Below are 23,828 nucleotides of genomic sequence, written 5' to 3' on the forward strand. Positions count from 1 at the left end.
ATAGTACATTGTACTTATTTGACATATTTGTTCAGAAGCAGGACAAATAAATTACAGATGACTTAAGAATCAGAGCAAATGAATAAATGTGAAAAACTTATATCTCAAATTGACTAACTTGGGATGGTGGGAAACTTGAAAAGAAACAGTAGGGATTGCAGTGCAAATGGAAGTTTAAAAAATTTATGTCCTCTTCAATATATTTCATACTCATTTTTAAGGCAGGGGATATGATTTAATGAATAAACTGTTCACTTGAATGAAAATGTTCTCCATATTCTTTATTATTTGAATTCTGCTTTCTCCATTTCTGTACTGTTTCAGTAGATTTCAGATGCATGGACTTTCTTTAGAAAGAATGTCACTAGGGGTGTTAGCTTTGAGTTTTAAAAGCTATCTCTGCTTCCCGTATGCAGCTAGAAATGTTACTTCTCAGATATTCCTGTAGCTATGACTGCCTCTTCTGTAGGTTCCTTTGATTTTTCTGTTTTATCACAGCAATAGAAAAGTAACTGATACAAACTGAGTATCACAGGGTAAAGAGGTGATTTAGCAGATACACGTAGGCATTGGACATGGTGTGCCGTGTTGAGAAGGGGTTCAGCCTGGTATGAGGAACTCCCACTCTCCCTGCAATATTCTTCCAAAATTTGAGTTCCAAGGGAACCAGCCTTTGAGTGCCTTCTTCATCAACACACCAACAGAAAATAAAGCCTCCATGAATCTAGCCTGGCTCGTTAAATAAAACATGCTGGAGAAATTCAATAATGGTCAGGTAAAATATGCCTGAAACAGGTGGCCACTGGCATCTAAAAGTAATGAGCCAGGGTTTGTTCTAAATTGTCTTGCTTTAGAAAAGATGGTGAATTACATAAAGAGGAACATGTTTAGGAATTTAAGAGGTATATAACCTCATGAAAAAGGAGAGATAGGCAGATGTTTACTATGCGACAGCTGGAAAGATCAATCCTGACACTAGGAAAAGGTACCCCTTAGAAATGGAGAGTCTGTTCTGCATTGTAAAAGTCTGAGATCTAAAATTCCACACCTTCTAAAACTATTCAAACGTTTCATGATGCCCCATGTAGAAACTTCCATACCATGGAACTTTGGTTCATGCAGTTGTTTAAAATGTTATACAAATGGCTGAGGGAAGAAATGGCCCAGAAGTTAATATGCTTACTACTCTTCTATAGAAACAGGGTATTCTCTGCATCCAAATGATGGCTCTCTCAACATTGTGTAATTTCAATTCCTCTTGCTTTCTTTTAGTCTCCTTAGGTGCCTGTGGTACATAGAAATGTAGACAAAATTCATGCACAAAATTCATGCACATACATAATAAAGTTAAATTTAAAAATAAAATACTATACAAACCTCGCTAAACTTTATACTAAACTTTGTACAATACCCCACTATGTAGATGGAAAATATTCAAAGCCATGTAGTCTAAATTCCAACATGCTCCTCATTAGAAGCATTGTAGATCAAAGGAATTCAGCCTGTAACATTCATTTTGATTAATTATCAACAGAGCCCCTCCCTTGCATTTGGATGCCCACATGAACAAATTGCCCCACTCAGGCTGCAGTGGGTGTGTATAGCTATTTCTTTCTTTCCTTCTGGTCACTTTCTTCCATTTCTCACAATTCATTAGGAAATATCATATTTCTTGTTGAGGCTCAAAGAGCAATCTGTTGTATCCCTTCCTAGTTTTGAGTGATTATGGGCACCGAGACAGACTCACAGGACTAGTGGGTTGCACCAGTGCCCTAGGGTACTATTTTTAGTGAGTAGTTATTCCTTCTAGGCATTATCATAAGAATTCCCATTTTTGTCTGATTCAATGCTCACTTTATTGCTATCCTGTACATGCTATAGAATTACCACTTAAAAGATAACACATCTCACAGGAAGAAAGCATTGCTTAATTGATGCAGGTGTTTTTTATTTAAACGGTATGATGGTTCACTTTTCATAAGTAAAGTGGGGAATAAAACATGCTGAGTTCTTAAGTTCCCGTTCTACCTGCTGGTACTGAAATACAATAAGGGCTCTGCCAAATGGAACATATTTTCCAGCAAAAAGCCAAAGCATAAAAAGGACATTATGAGGGTAGTTAATCCCTATGGACTGAAACATATGGGGAGGCAGAAAATCACTACTTAGAAAAATAGAAAACACACCTTCCTTTCATGAATGAGAAAGTGCTACTTCTGAGTTATTGTGACACTTTTGTAAGGCAGCCTAGATGAAAAGCCACTGTTTACTGAGTGACTACTGTGTGGTTTCCACTACTCTAATATTGGGATCATTTATTTATTCTCCATGGAACCCATGCTATGCAGGTGACTTAAAGGAATGAAAATAAAGCAAAGCTTTCTCATGTGCTTACAATCTGTCAGTCTGAGCCAGTAGTGAGGGTAACAGAGCTTGGGGCCTAGAGAAAGACTCAGTTGAAATGAAAGACTGAAGGAAGCGATGACACAAAGTATCTGGCTTTGCTATTTCAAAAAGCTTTTAAGGTCAACTAAGTTCATGGAAAAATGTGTAAATTGCAGTTATGGACAGAGTTTTTTTTTTTAATTTTACTATAAGCGGATGAGGAATAAAACCTGAGTACTTTCAAGATGTGGACTCTTTCCATTAAAAGATGCATAAATATATGAATATGCAATTGACTCTACAGAATGTCCCTAAAAGCAAAACCTGTTGTACAACAAAGGAAGATAAAATTTGTTGTAACACAGCAGTAAAAACAGTTCCAGGTTGGATGAGTCAAAGATATCTGTAGAGTTTTGAAGTATTTATCTTTGTTGGAGAATTATTAATATGTATTATATGCAAATAATTTTAATAACTTGTAAATATCAAATGAATTCTGAACATGCACAGCATCTGAAAAGATATTAAGGCAGGAACATAAGCAAAGTAATTTTAATCCCTTAATTGAACTGTGAAATAAATCATGATTAAACATTGCAACAACATTTTTGCTTTTTCAAGTAGCTCTGACATAGCAAAAAGAATTAATAAATTTAGATATCTCCCTGACCCTTCACTCTGTGTGTGTGTGTGTGTGTGTGTGTGTGTGTGTGTGTGTAGTGAGCATTTGAAGATATGGGTTCAAACAGCAGCACTGACTATTTGCATAAAGGTGTTAATGTTAAATGCTTCCTTTTGTCATTTTAGTTGCTTCAGTAATAAAATGAAGATAGTAACACCCTATTATGTTTAGTGATGATTCCATAGATGAGATGAGTTCTTGTAGAGCATTACCTACAGGATATGAGAATACCACAGACCATAGACATGCTTTTTTTTTTCTTTTCTTTCTTTTTTTTTTTTTTCCGGAGCTGGGGACCAAAACCCAGGGCCTTGTGCTTCCTAGGCAAGTGCTCTACCACTGAGCTAAATCCCCAACCCCAACATGCTTTTAACATTGAGCATTCTTGTATAAAATGTGTAGAATTGGATGTTTTGAGAAATTCGGCTTGTTTGCATACATTCAGTATGTTTTCTTAGGAATAAAACCAAATGAGAAAAACAAAACACATTGATGGGCTTATATTTTAATTTGTTTGCATGTGTGCATGTGTGTGTATGTGTGTGGATATGTGTGTGCATGTGTGTATGTGTGTCACAGTTTCAGTGTAAAAGCCAGAAGGCACTTTAAGGAGTCACTTTCTCTTTCCATTTATGTATTCTCAAGACCACACCCCTTAATCTTTTACTATAAGCACATTTTACTCACCGAGCTACCTTCACACCCTCCTGAGAAACTGTTTTTGTGTTTGGTTACATGTGACCTGGCATATGAAGTCAGTAGTGAGATTTGTTAAACATAGCTCACCAAATCAACACTCAAAAATTTTAGATTTTGAAACATTTTGAATCTTAGTATACATATGAGATCTGGGTTATATTATTATGTGATGTAGTGGTTTTGTAAGTCCACAAGGAGAACACATGTATCCAAATGGAAGAAAATACTGTACTGAAAATCAAGTGCAGTGAAATAAGTTATGTAGGGAAACAGCCAAGGTTGTAGTGCATAGATTCTCATCATTTTTAATTCTGTGAGAAAATATGAATTGTGTGTGTGTGTGTGTGTGTATGTGTGTGTGTGAGAGAGAGAGAGAGAGAGGAACAGAGAGAGAGAGAGAGACAGAGACAGAGAGACAGAGAGACAGAGAGAGACAGAGACAGAGAGAGACAGAGAGAGAGATTGGTTTTCTATAATGATCTCTCTTGCAAAGAAGCATTTTTTTGTATTGGAGTGAGACATATAGTTTTCATTCTATTTTTTAAAAGCAAGTTCTCACTCTGTATCTTGACTGGTCTAGAACTTGCAGTGTAGACCAGGCTGGCCTCAACCTTATAGATAAGTGCCTGCTTCTGTCTCTTGAGTCCTGGGAAAAAAGAAATACACCACCATTCCTGGATATCGTAGATATTAGCCCTCTATTGGAGGTAGGGTTAGTAAAGACCTTTTGCCTATCTGTTGGTTTTTGATTTGTCCTATGGATAGTGGCCTTTGCCTTACAGAAGCTTTGCAATTTTATGAAGTCCCATTTGTTGATTCTTGATCTTAGAGCATAAGCCATTGGTTTTCAGGACATTTTCCTCTGTGCCTATGTGTTTGCGGCTCTTCCCCAATTTCTCTGTTAGTTTCAGTTATCTGGTTTTACGTGGAGGTCTTTGATATACTTGGACTTGACCTTTGTACAAGGAATTAAGAATGGGTCAATTTACATACTTCTAAATGCTGACCTCCAGTTGAACCAGCACCATTTATTGAAAATATTGTCTTTTTTTTCCAATTTGATGTTTTTTTAGCTCCTTTGTCAAAGGTCAAGTGACCGTAGCTCTGTGGGTAAATTTCTGGGTCTTCAATTCTATTCCATTGATCTACCTGCCTGTCTCTGTACCAATACTATGTAGTTTTTAATCATAATTACTCTTTAATACAGCTTGAGGTCAGGGATGGTTCGTTTATTGTTGAGAATAGTTTTCAATATCCTGGGTTTTTTGCTTTTCCAAATGAATTTGCAAAATACTCTTTGTAATTCTATGAAGATTTCAATTGGAATTTTGATGAGGATTGCACTGAATCTATAGTTTACTTTTGACAAGATGGACATTTTTATTATATTAATCCTGCCAATCCAGGAGCATGGGAGATCTTTCCATCTCTGAGATATTCTTTGATTTCTTTCTGCAGAGACTTGAAATTCTTTTTTTTTCTCCATCTTTATTAAATTGGGTATTTCTTATTTACATTTCAATTGTTATTACCTTTCCCAGATTCCAGGCCAACATCCCCCTAACACCTCTCCCTTCTCCTCCCCTTCTATATGGGTGTTCTCCTCACCATCCTCCCCCCATTTCCGCCCTCCCTGCAACAATCCAGTTCACTGGGGATTCAGTCTTGGCAGGACCAAGGTCTTCCCCTTCCACTGGTGCCCTTACTAGGCTATTCATCGCTACCTATGCAGTTGGAGCCCAGGGTCAGTCCATGTATAATCTTTGGGTAGTCTTGTCATATGGATCTTTCACTTGCTTGGTTAGAGTGACAGCGAGGTATTTTATGTTATTTGTGGCTATTGTGAAGGTTGTCATTTCCTTAATTTCTTTCTCAGCCTGTTTATCCTTTTACTAGAGGAAGGTTATTGACTTGTTTGAGTTAATTTTATATCCAGCAACATTGCTGAAGTTATCAGGCTTAGTAGTTCTCTGGTGGAATTTGGGGGGTCACTTAAATATATCATATCACCTGCAAATAGTGATATTTTGACTTCTTCCTTTCAAATTTGTATCCCTCTTTAACCTCCTTTTGTTGTCTAATTGCTTTGGCTAGGACTTCAATTACTATATTGAATAGTTTTTGAGAAAGTGGGCAACGTTGTCTAGTCCCTGATTTTAGTTGGATTGCTTCAAGTTTTGCTCCATTTAGTTTGATGGTGGTTACTGGTTTGCTGTATATTGATTTTACTATGTTTAGATATGGGTCTTGAGTTCCTGATATTTTCAAGTCTTTTAACATGAAAGGGTGTTGAATTTTGTCAAATGCTTTCTCAGCATCTAATGAGATGATCATGTAGTTTTTTTCTTTGAGTTTGTTTATGTTGTGGATTATATTGATGGATTTCTGTATATTGAACTATCCTTGAATCCCTGGGATGGAGCCTACTTGATCATGGTGAATAATCATTTTGATATTTTCTTGGATTCAGTTTGCAAGAATTTTATTGAGTATATTTGAATCGATATTCATGAGGGAAATTGGTCTGAAGTAATCTTTCTTTGTAGGGTCTTTGTGGTTTAGGTATAACCATAATTGTGGCTTCAAAAAACAAATTGGGTAGGTTCCTTCTGTTTCTCTTTTGTGGAATAGTTTGAAGAGCATCGGTATTAGGTCTTCTTGGAGGGTCTAATAAAATTCTGTAAAAAACCCATTTGTTCCTGTGTGTTTTTGGGGTTGGGAGACTTTTTTGACTGTTTGTATTTCTTTAGGGGTTATGGGAGTGTTTAGATGGTTTACCTGACCCTGATCTAATTTGGTACCTGGTATCTGTCCAGAAAATTGTCCATTTTCTCCAGATTTTCCAGTTTTGTTGAGTATAGGCTTTAGTAGGATTTGGTGATTTTTTAAAATTTCTTCAGTTTCTGTTGTTATGTTTCCCTTTTCATTTCTGATTTTGTGAATTTGAATACTGTCTCCCTGCCCTCTGGTTTGGCTGGCCAAAGGTTTATCTATCTTGTTGATGTTTTTTTTAAAGAACCAGCTCTTGGTTTTGTTGATTCTTTTTATAGTTCTTTTTGCTTTTACTTGGTTGATTACAGCCTTGAGTTTGGTTATTTCCTGCTCTCTACTCCTCTTGGGTGTACTGGGTGTATTTGTTCTAGAACTTTCAGGTGTTCTGTCAAGCTTTTAGTGTATGCTCTCTCCAATTTCTTTTTGGAGGCACTCAGAGCTATGAGTTTTCCTCTTAGCACTGCTTTCACTGTATCCTGTAAGTTTCGGTATGTTCTGTCTCCATTTTCATTTAATTTTAAAAAGCCTTTGATTTCTTTCTTTATTTCTTCCCTGACCAAGTTGTCATTGAGTAGAGCATTGTTCAGCATCCACGTGTATGTGGACTTTCTGTATTTTTTGTCGTTGTTGTTATTGAAAACCAGCTTTAGTCCATGATGGTCTGATTGAATGCATGGGATTATTTCAATCTCCTTGCATCTATTGAGGCCTACTTTTTGTTCAATTATATGGTCAATTTTTGAGAATTTACCATGAGGTACTTGTTTTAGGATGAAATGTTCTGTAGATGTCTGCTACAAACATTTGGTTCACAACTTCTGTTAGTTTCACTGCGTCTCTGTTTAGTTTTTGTTTCCATGATCTGTCCATTTATGAGAGTGATGTGGTGAAGTCTCCTACTATTATTGTGTGTGGTACAATATGTGCATTAAGCCTTGGTAAAGTTTGTTTTATGAATGTGGGTGTCCTTGCATTCGGGGCATAGATATTCAGAATTAAGAATTCATTGTGGTAGATTTTTCCTTTGATGAGTATGAAGTGTACTTCCTTATTGTTTTTGACAACTGCTAGTTGAAAGTCAATTTTATTTGATATTAGAGTGGCTACTCCAGCTGTTTCTTGGAATTGCTTGGAAAATATTTCCCAGCTGTTTACTCTTGAGTAATGTCTGTCTTTGTCCTGTATACAGCAAAATGCTGGGTCCTTTTTATGGATCTAGTCTATTAGTCTATGTCTTTTTATTGAGGAATTGAGTCCATTGATGCTAAGAAATATTAAGGAACAGTGATTGTTTCCTGTTACTTTTGTCATTAGAGATGAAATTATATTTGTGTGGCTATCTATTTGAGGGGTTGTTGTAAGAAGATTACTTTCTTGCTTTTTCTAGGGTTTTCTTTCCTTCCTTGTGTTGGAGATTTCCATCTTCTATCCTTTGTAGGGCTGGATTTGTGGAATGATATTGTATGAATTTGTCTTGTCATGGAATATCTAGGTTTCTCCTTCTATGGTAATTGAGAGTTTTGCTGGCATTTGTGTTCTCTTGGGGTGTGAATGACATCTGTACTGGATCTTCTAGCTTCCATAGTCTCCATTGAGAAGTCTGGTGTAATTCTGATAGGTCTGCCTTTATTTGTTATCTGATCTCTTTTCCTTTCCCCGTTTAATATTCTTTCTTGTTTTTTGTATTTGTTCTTTTGACTATTATGTGACAGGAAGAATTTTTTTCTGGTCCAGTATCTTTGGAGTTCTGTAGGTTTCCTGTTTGTTCAAAAGCATCTCTTTCTTTAGGTTAGGGACATTTTCTTCTATAATTTTGTTGAAGATATTTACTGGTCCTTTGGGAATCGTTGTTCTTTTCTATACCTATCATTCTTAGGTTTGATCTTCTCATCGTGTTCTGGATTTCCTGGATGTTTTTGGTTAGGAGCTTTTGTTTTTTTGCATTTTCTTTGATTATTGTGTCAATGTTTTCTTTCTTTTTCTCTTTTTTCATCTTTATTAACTTGGGTATTTCTTATTTACATTTCGATTGTTATTCCCTTTCCCGGTTTCCAGGCCAACGTCCCCCTAACCCCTCCCTCTCCCCTTCTCTATGGGTGTTCCCCTCCCCACCCTCAATCCATTACTGCCCTCCCCCCAACAATCAGTGTTTTCTATGGAATCTTCTGCCACTGAGATTCTCTCTTCTATCTCCTGTATTCTGTTGGGGATCCTTGCATTTATGTCTCCTTATTTATTTCCTAGATTTTCTATCTCCAGGGTTGTCTCCCTTTGTGATTTCTTTATTGTTTATATTTCCAGTTTTAGATCCTGGATGGTTTTGTTAAGTTCCTTCACCCATTTGCTTGTTTTCCTCTGTGTAACTCTTTAAGGGATTTTTGTGTTTCCTTTTTAATTGCTTCTATTTGCTTACCTGGCTTCTCTTGTATTTTCTGAAGGGAGTTATTCATGTCCTTCTTTAAGTCCTCTATCATCCTCATGAGATGAGATTTGACTGTCTAAAGAGAGATCTTCTGGAAGTGCTCAGGGCTCGGATGCTGCGGGATGGCCTAGAATGGAATCTTTCTGGTCTCCCTCTGTGCCCAGAGCTGGGCTGTTCTATAGCCTTTGCTCACAAAACCTGCCTGCAGAGAACTGGTGTACCAGAGCACTCTCCCTCCTAAGCCCACAGCCCACCTGTGGGGACCCCACTTTCTCTCCGTTTACTTTCCAAGGAGCGCCATGCCTGGAATACACAGGGTACTAGAGCATCAGAGGGGGCCTAGGACAGCATCCTTCCAGTCTCCATCTGCACCAAGAGCTGGGGTTCTCCCGTAGCTCTCAGACCCAAAACCTGCCTTCAGAAAGCTGATCTACCAGGAGTGTAGATAACAGGCCCATAGGAGAGACAAGCTCCAGCTAGAGACAGCAAGATGCACTAATATCAGAGATAACCAGATGGCAAGAGCCAAGCGTAACAACCTAAGCAAGAGAAACCAAGACTACTTGGCATCATTAGAACCAGTTCTCCCACCACAGCAAATATTGTCTATCCCAACACACTGGAAATAACAGGTTTTCAAGGGTCATCTTGTTATTGTCTGTGAAGGGAGATAGGAGGTAACTGAGGAAAACTTCTGCTGGATCTTGGAAGCTGACTCTCCTAGTAGTCAGAAGACCTCTCTGTGACTGTATAGCCTTGAAGATGAATTTCTTTGCACTATCTCAGACCACCAAGGACTTTTCTAATTGCTATAAGTAAACACTGTCAAATCCTCTCAACGTCAAAACCTTGCAACCTTATGATTTAATTTATACCAGGGTTTATACCACCTTTTACAGGAGCTTCCTGAGCTGTGTTTCTCAAACTGTGGGTCACACTGTCCCTTTGAGCGTGCATGACTTTTTCACAAGGGTCTCCAAAGACCATCAGAAAACACAGATTTTGCACTATAATTCATAACAGTAGCCAAATTATGAAGTAACAACCAAAATAAATTTATGGTTGGGGTCAGCACAATGTGAGGAACTGTATTAAATGGTCATAGCTTTAGGAAGGTTGAGAATCACTCACTGCTCTAGAGGATCAAATGGAGAAGTACCCCTAAAGATATTCGTCATTCATGATTTGTGACAAAAATCTAGGTCAACTTACCCAATAAATATGTTATAAACATCATAAATATTCATAAAACTCAATAGAAAAACAGAATGCAAAGCAAAATATAGTATGCTCCTGTCCCTTTGAGCAGCAGACACCGGTCCCTAAGTTCGTTAAGATTCTTAAATGTCACCATCTCTTGGCTGACTTCTTCATCTCTCAAAGACAGAAACTGTGAAGAAACCCTTCACATTTTACATATTATTTTTTTGAAAAAAGCCTCTCATATCTACTAATCTATTCACTTCTGCATTCGATATCCTCTGTCACACAATTTTGTTAAGTATATTTTTATGAGAAATAGTAAGAAACTGACTCTGTACAATGTTAATATAGTGTTTGGGCTTTATGGCAAAATTCATATAAAAAGTGGAGAAATATTCTTAGTACATAAAACTTTAATCAAGTTGATACCTAGGTCAATAATATCCATTATATCAATGAACTAATTAGTGATTGTGTGTTTATTAGTTTATATAACTGTCTTTTTCTCATATTCCATGACTATTCTTGGTACACAACAGCAGAACGGTATTTGACTTTAACATACCTCATTTCTGAACAAGATGCATGATAATAGAAACATAAATATTTGCTTCTGGTCATCTGAATTAAAATAACAATCTTAATTACTAGAAATGACAAGACATAGGCTAGTCATGTGCCTCATAATGTAAAACATACAGTCAACAGTAATATTCACAACCCACAGAGACAACTAACTCCAAATATTGTTCTCTTTCCCCAAATGCATGCCACCCACCTCTCTCTCTCTCTCTCTCTCTCTCTCTCTCTCTCTCTCTCTCTCTCTCTCTCTCTTACACACACACACACACACACGCACACGCACACACACACACACACACACACACAGAGTATACATGCACAATAAGCAAAATTTGAAAAACAACAAGGAACTACTTAATTTTTATGCCATTAAATATTTTCTTTGTTTTCAAACTTACTGTTTTAAACTTAGGGAAACATTTGACTACTAACTTATTACTTTAACTTCATGATGTAATGTTTGTGTAGATGGTGAGGGCAGGAGTTCATGTTTTATCCAGAGCTAAATATCTGACCCTAATCGGGAGTCTTATTTAAGAATATTCTACAGTGGTCTATTTAGGAATCACAAAGGTATTTTGACAAACATGTCCTCAGGAACCCTTAGATTTTGCTGACCTTCTCAAGACATTCTGTTCAAATTGCAGTCTTGAAGTGCTTTTAGAACTCACTTTGACATTGCTTTGCTGGCATTGAGGCTTATTGCAAAGAAAAGAGCAGTATTTTACAGCCATATCCATTCAAATATGTTTTTGGAAGACTTCTAAACATAAGGGACAAACCTAATTTCTTCTTTATCTCAAAATACAAGGATTGTTTGTTTCTTCCTATACACTGATGCTTATCTCACCCAAGTTTATGAAATAATGACAGAACAAAATAGTCTACACAATATTCTAATTGTGTAAATTATTATTCTCTTTTATTGACTCTACCTTACGTATGATGCTGTGTAAATGGCTCTTGTAGTCATTATGCTAACATGGGGAGAGTGTATACAATTGTGAATGATTATCTCAGAAATTAACTTTCCTTTAATTTCTAGTATAGTAAGATGCAAATTACAAAGTGTTTACAATTTTTAAACATTGAATATTGGTAGTTATACTTAATTAAATGACTAAAGAAGCATTAATTTTTTTTAACTATTTAAGAAAGTGTTAAATTACTTTTCAAGTAGAGATGTTGATTTGTATTAGATAAGTCTGAATGATGATTTTGACTTTTACTGAGGCTGCCAGTGCTCCATATACTAAGGCTATTTAGTTTAACCATTCAAATAGGTGTTCTGGACATATAATTATGATTCTATTTTTTATGTATTTGTCTACTTATTTATTCTAGGAATTTTTTACTTATAAGCTTTATTTAGGTGGTCAACATATAAAGCTCAAATGCCACAAATGTGTACACTTTGCTGAGTTTAGTGTGTGCACATCCATGATTTGGTTACCTCTATTGAGGTACTGCACACTTAACTGTCTTAAACTTAACTGATGTTCTTTAGTATGGTTCAGGGATGTCCTACTCTGCTTTCTGTAGCTGCAATAAACATCAGGAACAATGGTAACCCCCGGTAGAAAAGTTTATTTGGTTTACATGTCCCTCCCACATTCTAATACTGAGGAAAGGCAGAGAAGGAATCATAAAATGAACCTGGAGGCAGGAACTAAAGTAGAGGTCATGGATGAATGCTGCTTACATGCTTTCTCTCCAAGGTTTTCACACTTGGTTTTCTTCACTGTTCAGGACCACTAGCCACTCTGCAGAGAGAAGGATTCTAGGTCATCTACTCATGGTCTGTGTTCTGTCTACTTTGGCATATCTCTTGCTGTTGTCCTCATTTAGCTCATGCGTATGTAGTCAGTCTAGTGAGACTTTATAAGTGTAACTTTTGTCATTACTAAGAGACATAGTTTCATAGAAAACATTCTCATCCTAATCTTTGTTTCAAAGAAAAATTTTCTTGATGAGGGATGGGATATTTGTGGATATAAGAGCAAATATTTAGAATGCATTTAGGGATCTGGGAGTTTTGGTAAAGTGATGAATGTTGGTTCCTTTTCAAGATGCATGGCTTTATTTGCTCTGGGCAGTTTGTTAGCTTTCTAGTACCAAGCCTGGATTTCCTTTAAGTAGCTATAAGTGCCATGGTGTGCCTGCCACCACTTCAACCTTAGAGCCATGCTTGTCACAGATAGAAACATAGGTGTTACTTTCTGAGAATATCACGTGTGTATATGCTATGATTGATCATATTCACCTCTCTATCCACTCATTTAACTTCTCTGGCATACAGTTCCCAACCATTTGCAACTCAATGTTCTATTCATTTATTTATAAGCTACTGAAATAAAACTTGTTTTACTAATAGGAACATGCATATGAAGACACCAACTGGAGCAAGGTCAACACTTCAGGGACCATGCTCTTTAAAAAGCTGACTCCTTTTCCCCTAAGAACAAACAATTGTCAGTGTTGTCTCGGCTAACGCTGGGATAGCACAAATCCCTTCTGCATTCTTTCCAGTGGGTTTGTGCTGATATTGTGAAGGGATTTTTAAATTATTATTTTTTTATTTAGTACAGTTTATTAATTTTCTTTCCCCTCCCTTACTCCTCCCAGATCTTTCTCTGATCCCTACCTACCCAATTTTATGTTCTCTGTTCAACAAGACAAACACACACACACACACACACACACACACACACACACACACAGACACACACACACACACATACAACATAGAGTCCATGTTGTGTTGTAACTAAGCTTGGGGCATTTACTGGAACGTTTTGACGTATTCAGTGATGTTCCTTAGCCCTATCTGGTATTCTCAAATATCAATTGCAGCTTCTCAGTTAAGGGTGGAGCTTTATATAAACTATAAACTCCTTTTTTTTTTTTGTCATTTTCTTTACTTTGAACCCGGGCAGGTCTTCTCTGTCTTCTCCCAGTCTCTTTAACTTCATACATGCATCAGTTCTGTTGCCTGGAAGACACTGCTTCTTTGGTTTCATTCACCTCCTCTGACCTCTGACTCTTACCAATCGTCTGCCTCCTCTTCCATTCGATCTTTGAGCTTTGAGGGCAGAGGTTTGACAGATACATCCGTTTTAAGGCTGGGTACATCAAAGTCTCTCATTCTTTGCATATTGCAGTTGTGGATCTCTTTAATTAGCAGCTACAGGCAAAATGCACTTCTCTGATGCTTGAGTGATGCTGATCTGTGAATATGTCATTATGAATAATTTTATTACTATTTTTCTTTAGCAGAATAATAGTACCAGGTTTTTTAACTAGGCTCCATGACCAATCCAGTCTTGGGGTCTTGGCCATTTTAGCAGTGTCAGGTGTAAGTGCTGTCTTGTGGAGTAGGCCTTAAATCTAATAAAAATGACTTGGATATCCTCATAATATTGTCAGTACTATACAAGTCTATCTTGTAGGTTCATTTCTATTATAGTTATCATTCAAGTTTATAGTTGGGTGGCACTGATGATTACTTCCTCTTTAGGTCATGTACAGAGCATCTTGCAGCACAATGAACACTAGCCAGTATGTCAAAATCTAGATGGACACCAGCTCGATTCTTCTGTTTTACGGCATAAATAAATTTTGCCTTCATCAATAGTGCCTTACCAAAGGTTGTGGAGAGCACCCGATAACATGGAAAATAGTTTGTGATATTGAGCAGATTCTAGGGGATTCTTGGGATAATAACTCAAAACAGAATGCAATTCATTCCAGAAACTGAAAGTTTTATGAAGTAAAGTAAGATATCTGGTAGGGGTGTCGTCTCCCCCATTATTTTGGAACTCCACTTAAATTCTTTTTATATATGTAAGAAGCTTCCAGGGTAAGGTTTCCTTTTGGATTTTCAAAAGGCCTTGAGTATTAGTTGTTCCTCCCCATATGTTTTCCTTCATACTGCCCTCAGCCCCATCTCCATTTAATCCTACTCTAATTTCTCCATTATCTCTTGATAGCATTGTATTTAATTTCTGATTTCTTGGAAGAGACCCCAACCCAGTATTATATAAGCTACTAATCTTCTGTTGTTATTGAAATCAAAACACAAATATCTAAAGATTAAAAGCTAGCATCCATATCTAAGAGAAAACTTTCAACATTTGTCATCTGGCGCCTAAATTAACTCACTTGCTTCTAATTTTATCTATTTATCTGTAAATTTCATTTTTAAGAGTGGAATAGTATCCCATTGTGTAGGTGTTCCCCATTTTCATTATCTAGTCATCAGTTGATGGGGATCTAGGTTGCTCCCATTTTCTGGAGTTTATGAGCAGTGAAGTAATGAACATAGATGACCAAACATCTCTTTAGTAATAGGTAGAGTTCTTTGGGTATACTTGATCTTGTGTTAACTCTATCTTCAGCTTTTAAAGGAATCTCCAAACCGATTTTCATGGTGGGTTTCCAGATTATATCCCCTTCAGCAACGAATATGTATTGCCCTTTCCCCATATCCTCTATGTAAAGTACAATCATTTGTTTTATTGACCTTTACAATTCTGGTTGGAGTAAGCTGAAATCTGAAAGTAATTTTAATTTACATTTCACAGTGATGGGTAAAGATGTTGAAAATTTCTTTACATGTTATTCAGTAATTTTCATATTTTGAGAATTTTCTGCTTTGGTTGTGTATCCTTTTGGAAAAATAGGGTCATTTGTTTTCTTGACATTCAAGGTTTTTAAAATTTCTTTATGTGTTTTAGATACTAACCCTTTATATATGTATAATTGGTGAATATTTTCAGATTTAGAAGGTTGCCTTTTCTTCAAATGATAGTGGTTTTTTTTTCTCTCTACAGAAGCGTTTTAGCTTCATGAGGTCCCATATACTGATTGTTGATCTTAATGCCTGTGCTTTTGGTCTTCTGTTCAGAAAATTTTTTATTCTTTCAGTGAATTTCAAGACTATTTCCTACTATCTCTTCTATCAAATTCAGAGTATCAGGTCTTTACTTGAGGTTCTTGAGTTTTGTACAGGAAAGTGTGTGTGTGTGTGTGTGTGTGTGTGTGTGTGTGTGTGTGTGTGTGTTTGCACGTGTGCACAGTATATCATATTTTACTCATTTCATTAACTTTTAGTTGTTTAAAACCCTCATAATAAACAATCTCAAAAATTTATTATGTATGATTTACAAGTTTCATGGCACTTGAAATTATATACCTGTATACAAATCTGTATGCACAAGAATGCTGGTACTGTAGTATGCATAGGTTACTGATTAAACACCCAGTCCAGTCAGTAATAGAGATTACAGTTGACATATGCAGCAATATGAATCAAATAACATGGTAATAAAGGAAGGCAAGCAGGCAAAAACATTGTATGATTTCATTTATATAAAACATTTAAAGTGACATATAGACATTTCTGTTTTCTTTTTTTTTTTTTTTTTTTTTTTTTTTTTCGGGGCTGGGGACCGAACCCAGGACCTTGCGCTTCCTAGGTAAGCGCTCTACCACTGAGCCAAATCCCCAACCCCTTCTGTTTTCTATATGTATATATCCATATAAGTTTAGATACCAGTAACAGTGGTTAGAGTGATTTGGAAAGGTATATCTTTCTAATATACATACATAATATATGCATATATGTGTATCATATATATCACATATAAATATTATTTTTATTATATATAAATATATTAAAACTTAACAAATAATTATCCTTATTTTGTATGTAGGATTTTGTGAAGGAAGAGTCAGTTGCACTAGAATAAAGTGACTTCATAGATTAATAAAAGTAATTCTTTTGTAACAAAGACACCTTAAGTGAAATAATCCTTTTCTAATGCAGACTTCCTGTCATTAAGGTTTTTACTACAACTTTGATTGACGTGTGGATAAAGATCTCATTCGTGAGATTTCTGTTTCAGTACATACAACCGACGTCCTTTAGGCTGCCTAGTCCTGTATTTATTTTACCTATAGAACTGAACCATGGCACCTCCAGCTACTTTACAACCTAGTCAACCTGGATGTTATCTTGACCTTGCAGCCTTCAGTTCAAACACACAATGTCTGTCTTTTATTCCTTTGGAAAGCTCCCTCTGTCTATTTGACAAAGGCACAATTCTTGTTCACCCTGTAGGAGGCTGTATGAGCCCTAGCAGGAACCATGATCTAAGTCTGTAGAGCAACGTCTCCTGGTTAGAGCTTCTGGATTTTCTTATGAAATCCTATGGTGGAAGCAGCGCTTTGATGTTTCTTTTTTTAACTCAGCTAGGCATTTAAGTTATATTAAAATTTAAATGGTGATTTATTCTCTATTTTAATCTATTTTTTTCAAACACCTGAAAAATAGCTTGTTATGGATTATGTGCAACACATATTCATGCTATTCTGCTAACAATCACTTGCTATTAAATATTCATAGCTGAAAATTTATTATAGCATTATTTATTATAGCATTTAAAGATGTCTTTTGAAGATCTTTCAGGGAGAAAGAATAAGAAGTCATAGCTTGGATATGATTTAAATATTTAAGTAAGTGGTCCCAGACCTTTATATAAAGTATTAGCAATTTTTCTCTAGCTGATGCTGAGCCAAAGTTGACTTTCTTGTGCATGACAGTTTGCCTTATCTGTGTTACCAATAATCTATGCATATTTGTTATCTGGTGAATGCATGGTACTTTCTCAAAAATGAGAACCAGTTTAATTCAGAAATTTACATAACACTGAATAAATTTTGGATGTTTTGTATTGAAAATGATAATACTTCCAGTACTCAAATATTATCACATAAAAAGTGCATTAAATAAGATTAGCACCACGGGACAGATTTTTATATTTGATATTTTTATGATTTTAAATTTATTTAGTAAAATTCTATTTTTAATTTACTCAGGTGTGTGTGTGTGTGTGTGTGTGTGTGTGTGTGTGTGTGTGCATGTGTGTGTGTGCATCTATGCTATATATTGTAGGTTCTCAGGGAAGCAAAAAGAATGTGCCATATATCCTCTAGATCTGAAATTATAGGCTCTTGTAATATGATATTGTTCTGGCAAACAAATTCAGATCCCCTAAATGAGCAGCAAGTGCTATTAACAATTGGGCCATCTTTCTTCTCAATTTCAGTGAAATTTAAATAATATCGACTACACTTTCTCATAAAGACAATATTTGTATACATTATATAATAAATTATGATGTTTTGAATAGTCTGTCAAATTAGAAAAGAAAATGCTACAGCCAAAACAATTACCCATATTGCTTAATAACACTCAATGCCATGTATTTTCTTAAGTATCACACTGACCATTCATAACACACATCATTAAAAAGCAAATATAACAGTGTTTATCATTGTACATATATACTTTTTGAAGTCAAGAATTTCAAGAATATTTTATGTGATGGAAAAATTTCAAGTTCAATAAGTAAAAATATTTAGTTATTTCAAGAGAGTTTCTGATTTATCACTATATTGGTGATGTTTTTTCACTGTTTTAGAAAGAAATTGATTTAAATTTGTAAACAACATATATACACTGATAAAACAGATTATTTGTATGAATACCACTCGTTGATAGAACTACTGGCCGAAAAGAGATCTATGAACTAATCTTAGTAGAGGAACATGTCTTAAAATCTATGATTTTACAGCATATACTGTTTACGAAGGACACTCCTTGGGAAAAAAGCCCTTTGGCAATAGTTTGAATATTTTCATTTATATTTATGTATTTTCTTTTTGGGGTGGTGCTGTGATGAGGATGTATGTGGGTTCATTTGTAAAGGGCAGAGAGGAACTTGATAGGGTGGTGTGGTTTTCTACCATGTAGTCACCCGAGATCAAATTCAGTTTATTGGGCTTATGGTCCTGGTTTGCCATATTAGTGAACTACTGGGAGCTGTATTAATCACTAAAATATATTTTCCTGGCATTTGGGACCATAGGGCATCTTACTTTCATTCTTATATAATTCTTTGTTTTGAAGAGAGGAAATCTGCTTCGAGCATTAGCTCACCTGCACTATTATCCCTTTCAAAAATCGTTTACAGATGTGCTTCATTTTCCCCCATCTTTACTGTAATGTGAACATCAAGGATATAAATATGTCTATTTAAAGTATAAAATGTAACATGATAATATATTACTTATACACCTAAACCCTGATTGGTATCATTATTTTTCCTCACTCTAATGATTATGCATGCTCTTAGGTTTCTTTTTCTTTTCTTTTTTTTTTTTTCATTTTTCCTTGTGAGTACAGTTTGTGCAGCTAACCTTGATTAAAGAGAAAAGTTTATTTTCTATTTTTACCTGCAAGCTTTTCTCATTGGAATTAGATACAAAAATATAAGTGTCAGAGTTAACACATAGCATCCTTGGAATCATTTATAAGTGCAGTTGATACACAAATGATCACATTATATAGTAGTCAGACAAAAAATGCTGTAGCAAATAAAATATTCTTACATCCATTTTAGAATTATGAAACTTCAAATTGAATTTTTAATATTTCTCAATGTTTGGAAATATTGTCACTATTTATAAAATTCAGAAGCTGTCTCCTGAGAGGCTCTTACTGATATAGATGGATACTTGCAGCTAACTATTGGACTGAGCACAGTGACCCCAATGGAGGAGTTAAAGAAAGGATTGAAGGAGCTGAAGTGGTTTGCTACCCCATAGGAAGGACAACAATATGAACCAATCAGACCCCCACCCTGAGTCCCACCAGCATGAAGTACACATGGAGGGATTCATAACTCCAGCCCCATGTAGAGCAGAGGATGGCCTTGTTGGGCATCAATGGGAGGAGAGGCTCTTGGTCCTGTCAAGGTTTGATGCCCCAGTGTAAGGAAATGCCAGGGCAGAGAGGCAGGAGTGCATGGACCAGTGGAGGAACACCCTCACGGAAGCAGGGGTAGGGAGGATGGGATAGGGGTTTTCCAGAGGGGAAACTGGGAAAGGGGATAACATTTGAAATGTAAATAAATAAAATATCCAATAAGAAAAGAAAATGGTAAAATACCAATTCTAGCAAGACAACAATGTCAGTAAACAACAGGGCCCCCTGAAAATCAGCATGGAGTGTAGGTATCTACTGATGCAGAAGTATATGGGAATGTTTCCATTCTTCTGTGATTTGAATTTAGCATATCCTTAAAATAACAATATGAAATGGTTAGATATTGCCCTATTTCAATTAATGAAGCAACATTATTTTCCTGCAATGACACATAGTGAAGGTAACCCTAGAGTCCATGTCCTCCATGGGCTACAATTGACAAAGAATAATTTAAATTCACTCAGCACTTGCATGGGACTGACTGTAGAGATGGTGTTGGTAGTCATAATTCATCTGGAGTCTGAAACATTCTAAACTTACTTGCTTTTCCAGTTATGAATGGATGGGTTGGCACTCGAGATGTGTACTCATCAGTAAAATTCTGAAACAAAGACAGAATGATGTGACAGTGGAAGTTTAAAACCAAAGTCCTTGAGAGAAGATGTACCTAACCCTGGAGAGTCTTGAGGCCCCAGGATGTGAGAAAGTCTGGTGGGTTGGTGTGGGGCGATGGGGACATGCAAGGTCTTATAGACCAGGAGGAGGGATGGGATGAGGAACAGTTGGAGGGCAGGCTGGGAGGAGAATAATGACTGGATTTAAAAACAGGATTAAATAGTAATAATGATTAAAAATAAAAAGCTTATAGCAGTGGCTCTTGATAAGAAATTGTGTGTATCTAACTAATTCCTATTCATTTTTTCCTTTCCTTTTCTGTTTTCTCTTTCTTCCCTTTCTGTTCCTTCCCTACCATTCATTTAACTTCCAATTCCCTTTCCTTCTCTTCCTTTCACTTCAATTTACCAGCTTAGTCTTTATGGTATAATTGATTTCTTTTTGTAAACAGTATGCAAAATGTTTTAAATGTAAAGAAACCACAGTTTTAAAGCCAAAGAAGCACATAACCTTTAGACAACACATTAAGAAACTGCATTTTATTTATCACATAAAGAAATGTTATTTTTCTTTAACATTGAATCTCAGCCATTTATTAAACAAATTTGTAAAGTAGTTGAGGTCTGCCCTTTTGCTTGCTTTATACACTTCTTTTACAATGTCTGGGCTTTCAACTCAGACACTACATATTCAAAAGGCCTCGTCTTGCTTGCCCACATTTCAACTCTTTGACTACAATTTACTCTGTAGAATAAACATTGACACTCTGCTTATATGAGAAAATTAAGAATTAGATGCTGGCATGGGAAATAGCTTTAAGAAATCATTGAATTTGGGTAGAAATGGGCCAACTCTTAAAAGCATGTGGTTTGTTTCTGTAAGACTTGAGATCCTTTGCCCGCTTCTGCATGTTACTCCAGTTCAAAGGGATTTGACATTTTCTTCTGGCCTCCTTGGAACACCCACATATACTTACACACACCCACACATACACATTAATGAAAATCACAAAATTAATCTAAACATACACACATATTAATTCATTCATTTTCATGTTCACAGAATTGTTCCACAATGGTTTTCATAAAAGATGTAATTTTTGTCATTAAAACCTTGTAGTCAATATACACATATCAGTTCTTCCCTTGTAGAATGTAGGCTTAGAAATGAGTATAACTTGAGTGGAAGTTGTACATATATGTATTTTATTTGTTTTGTGAGCAGGAGTTTGTTATCTGAGGTTTCGCTGCCTCATTTGATTCAATATAAAAACTGAAGGCTTAGTTCTTTACTATGCAGTGTGTCCCACAGGACTGTGGTGGTTGCTAAGTAGTCAACATTTAGGAGCCATCTTAGGTATCACCAACCTGCACCAGTCTTCAGATGACTACTTTATACCTATGCACATTTTCCCCATTCTGATGTTTATTAAATAAAGACTCTCTATATGCAACATACACATTCATACACAAACACATCAATTCATTCAAATTGTGACTTTAACTATAGAATATCATTCTCCACAATGTCCAGTCACATACTCTGTAAGCCTGTTCCTTTTTTTTTTTCTGGGCTCTTTCAGATTTTGAGAGTTAAACGGCGGTAGCTGCTTCTATCACATGACAATGTGACTCAGGCACATGCTGTGTTCACGTATTTTAAATGTTTGAGATGAGGGCTTCTTATTTATTTTGTGTTATGAATGTGCTTTCCTATTTTGTAACTTTTTCTTATGCATTTGGAATGAATATATTATAACCACATATCTGCAAAACAGTTTAACTATGAATATGATCACCTGGCTTTTAAGGTCTTTGTTTTCTTCATTAGTCTGATTCATGTGCACCTTTCTTTTGTAACTTCTTTCATTACTGAGACATTTCCATTCTGTATCATCCTGACAATTAGCTGTTATAATAATGTTTAATGTTCAGAGTTTTTAATTGTAAATCAGAAGTATTTTGATTCAGATAATATGCATTATAGTATTTTCCTATTAAAACTATTATCTGTGCATCTAAAGGCAACTAATTCCATGAGCACATTTGAATCAACCCAAAAAGGGAGTACAAATGATCATACTTATGTTCCTTTACAAATCTATAAATAACCTGTTTACCCTGAACACCATCATGTTCCCCTAGAATGTTGTGCCCAAATGTTCCCCAAGCTAGCACAGAGAGGCGGGACTTGTTAATAAGTAGCCTTCATTACACTATTACAGCTGGGTTCTAAATGGCCCATGCCCATTCTTTGCATCTTATTTAATGTCATAAATCTTTCTCCTAGTGTCATCGCAATATGACTTTTCCTAAATGTTTATTTTAGAGATGAAATTGTAAAACTACCCCAAAACTCTATCACAGTGCGCAGTTTATAGTAATATTCAAGAAATAGCATCTAAGTTAATTTATTAGATTTGAATGTGGGATAATTTAAACATCTCTGTATTTGTTAAATAAGTATTTTAAAAATCATTTTAATAATTAGAATGTGGTAAACGTGGGTTTCTATATTTGAGCATCTTCAATTCTATTTCATTAGTGAAGAATATTGCTGAGATTCTCAGATACACGGCCTCAAAAGAAATTCACTTGATACTCAGTGACCCTGCATTGGTTGTCTAGGTTAGGTAATCTGGATTTCATTTTTGGGTTGCACAGCCTTGGCTAAGTTTCGAGAGTAGAGTGAACTTGGGCCAATTGCCTGAGTTATGTGATTATGAAAAACTAATTTGGGTTGTTTATATTTCAACTTTGCTTTGTGTAAACTACTCACTTAATGTACCTGTAATATACAGAATATGGTTTGGCAAAGTCAAGTTCTATTAAAAATCAGTAGCTGCATTTATTTGTTTACTCCTTATTGACTTAGTTATTTATTGTAAGGTTTTGAGATATGTATTCTGTAGCACTGACAAGCCTTGAATTTGTCATATAGGTGAGGATAACCTTAAGCTTTTCAATTTACTGCTTTTTACCTCCAAAATGCTTGAATTACAGTTGCTAACTACCACATGCAGAATAAAATAAGGCTTTAAAATGGTTACCATTTAATATCCCTTTGAGAAAGATTATGTGGCATCAGTTTGAATATTGAAGAACTTATCTATCAGTTTTCAATCTCAATATGTTGATTTTTTTATTCTTTATCTATATATTTATTTATTTTACTTAATCACTTTACATCCCACTACTGCCCTATTTCCGGTCACTCCCCTCCCACAATCCTTCCTCCCATGCCCCTTTACTTCTCCTCTGATAGTGTGGTAGGTATCTACACACCTGACATATCAAGTCTCTGTGAGGCTAGACACATCCTCTCCCACTGAAGCCAAATAAGGAAGCCCAGCTAGATGAAGATATCCTACAGATAGGCAACCGCTTTTGTGATAGCACCTGTTCCAGTTGTTTGCTACCCACATGAAGACCAAGCTGCACATCTGACACATATGTGTGGAAAAGCCTAGGTCTAGTCGGTGGTGTATGCTGCTTGGTTGGTGGTGCTGTCTCATAGACACAAGGGTCCAGGTGAGTTGAATTTTTCTGTGGAGTTTGTGTCCTCATCTGAGCGTCAATCCTTTCCCCATTCTTCCATAAGAGTCCCTACATTCCATCCAATGTTTGGCTGTGGGTTTC

The sequence above is a fragment of the Rattus rattus genome, chromosome 7 (assembly GCF_011064425.1).
Source record: "Rattus rattus isolate New Zealand chromosome 7, Rrattus_CSIRO_v1, whole genome shotgun sequence".
Classification (NCBI taxonomy): Eukaryota; Metazoa; Chordata; class Mammalia; order Rodentia; family Muridae; genus Rattus; species Rattus rattus.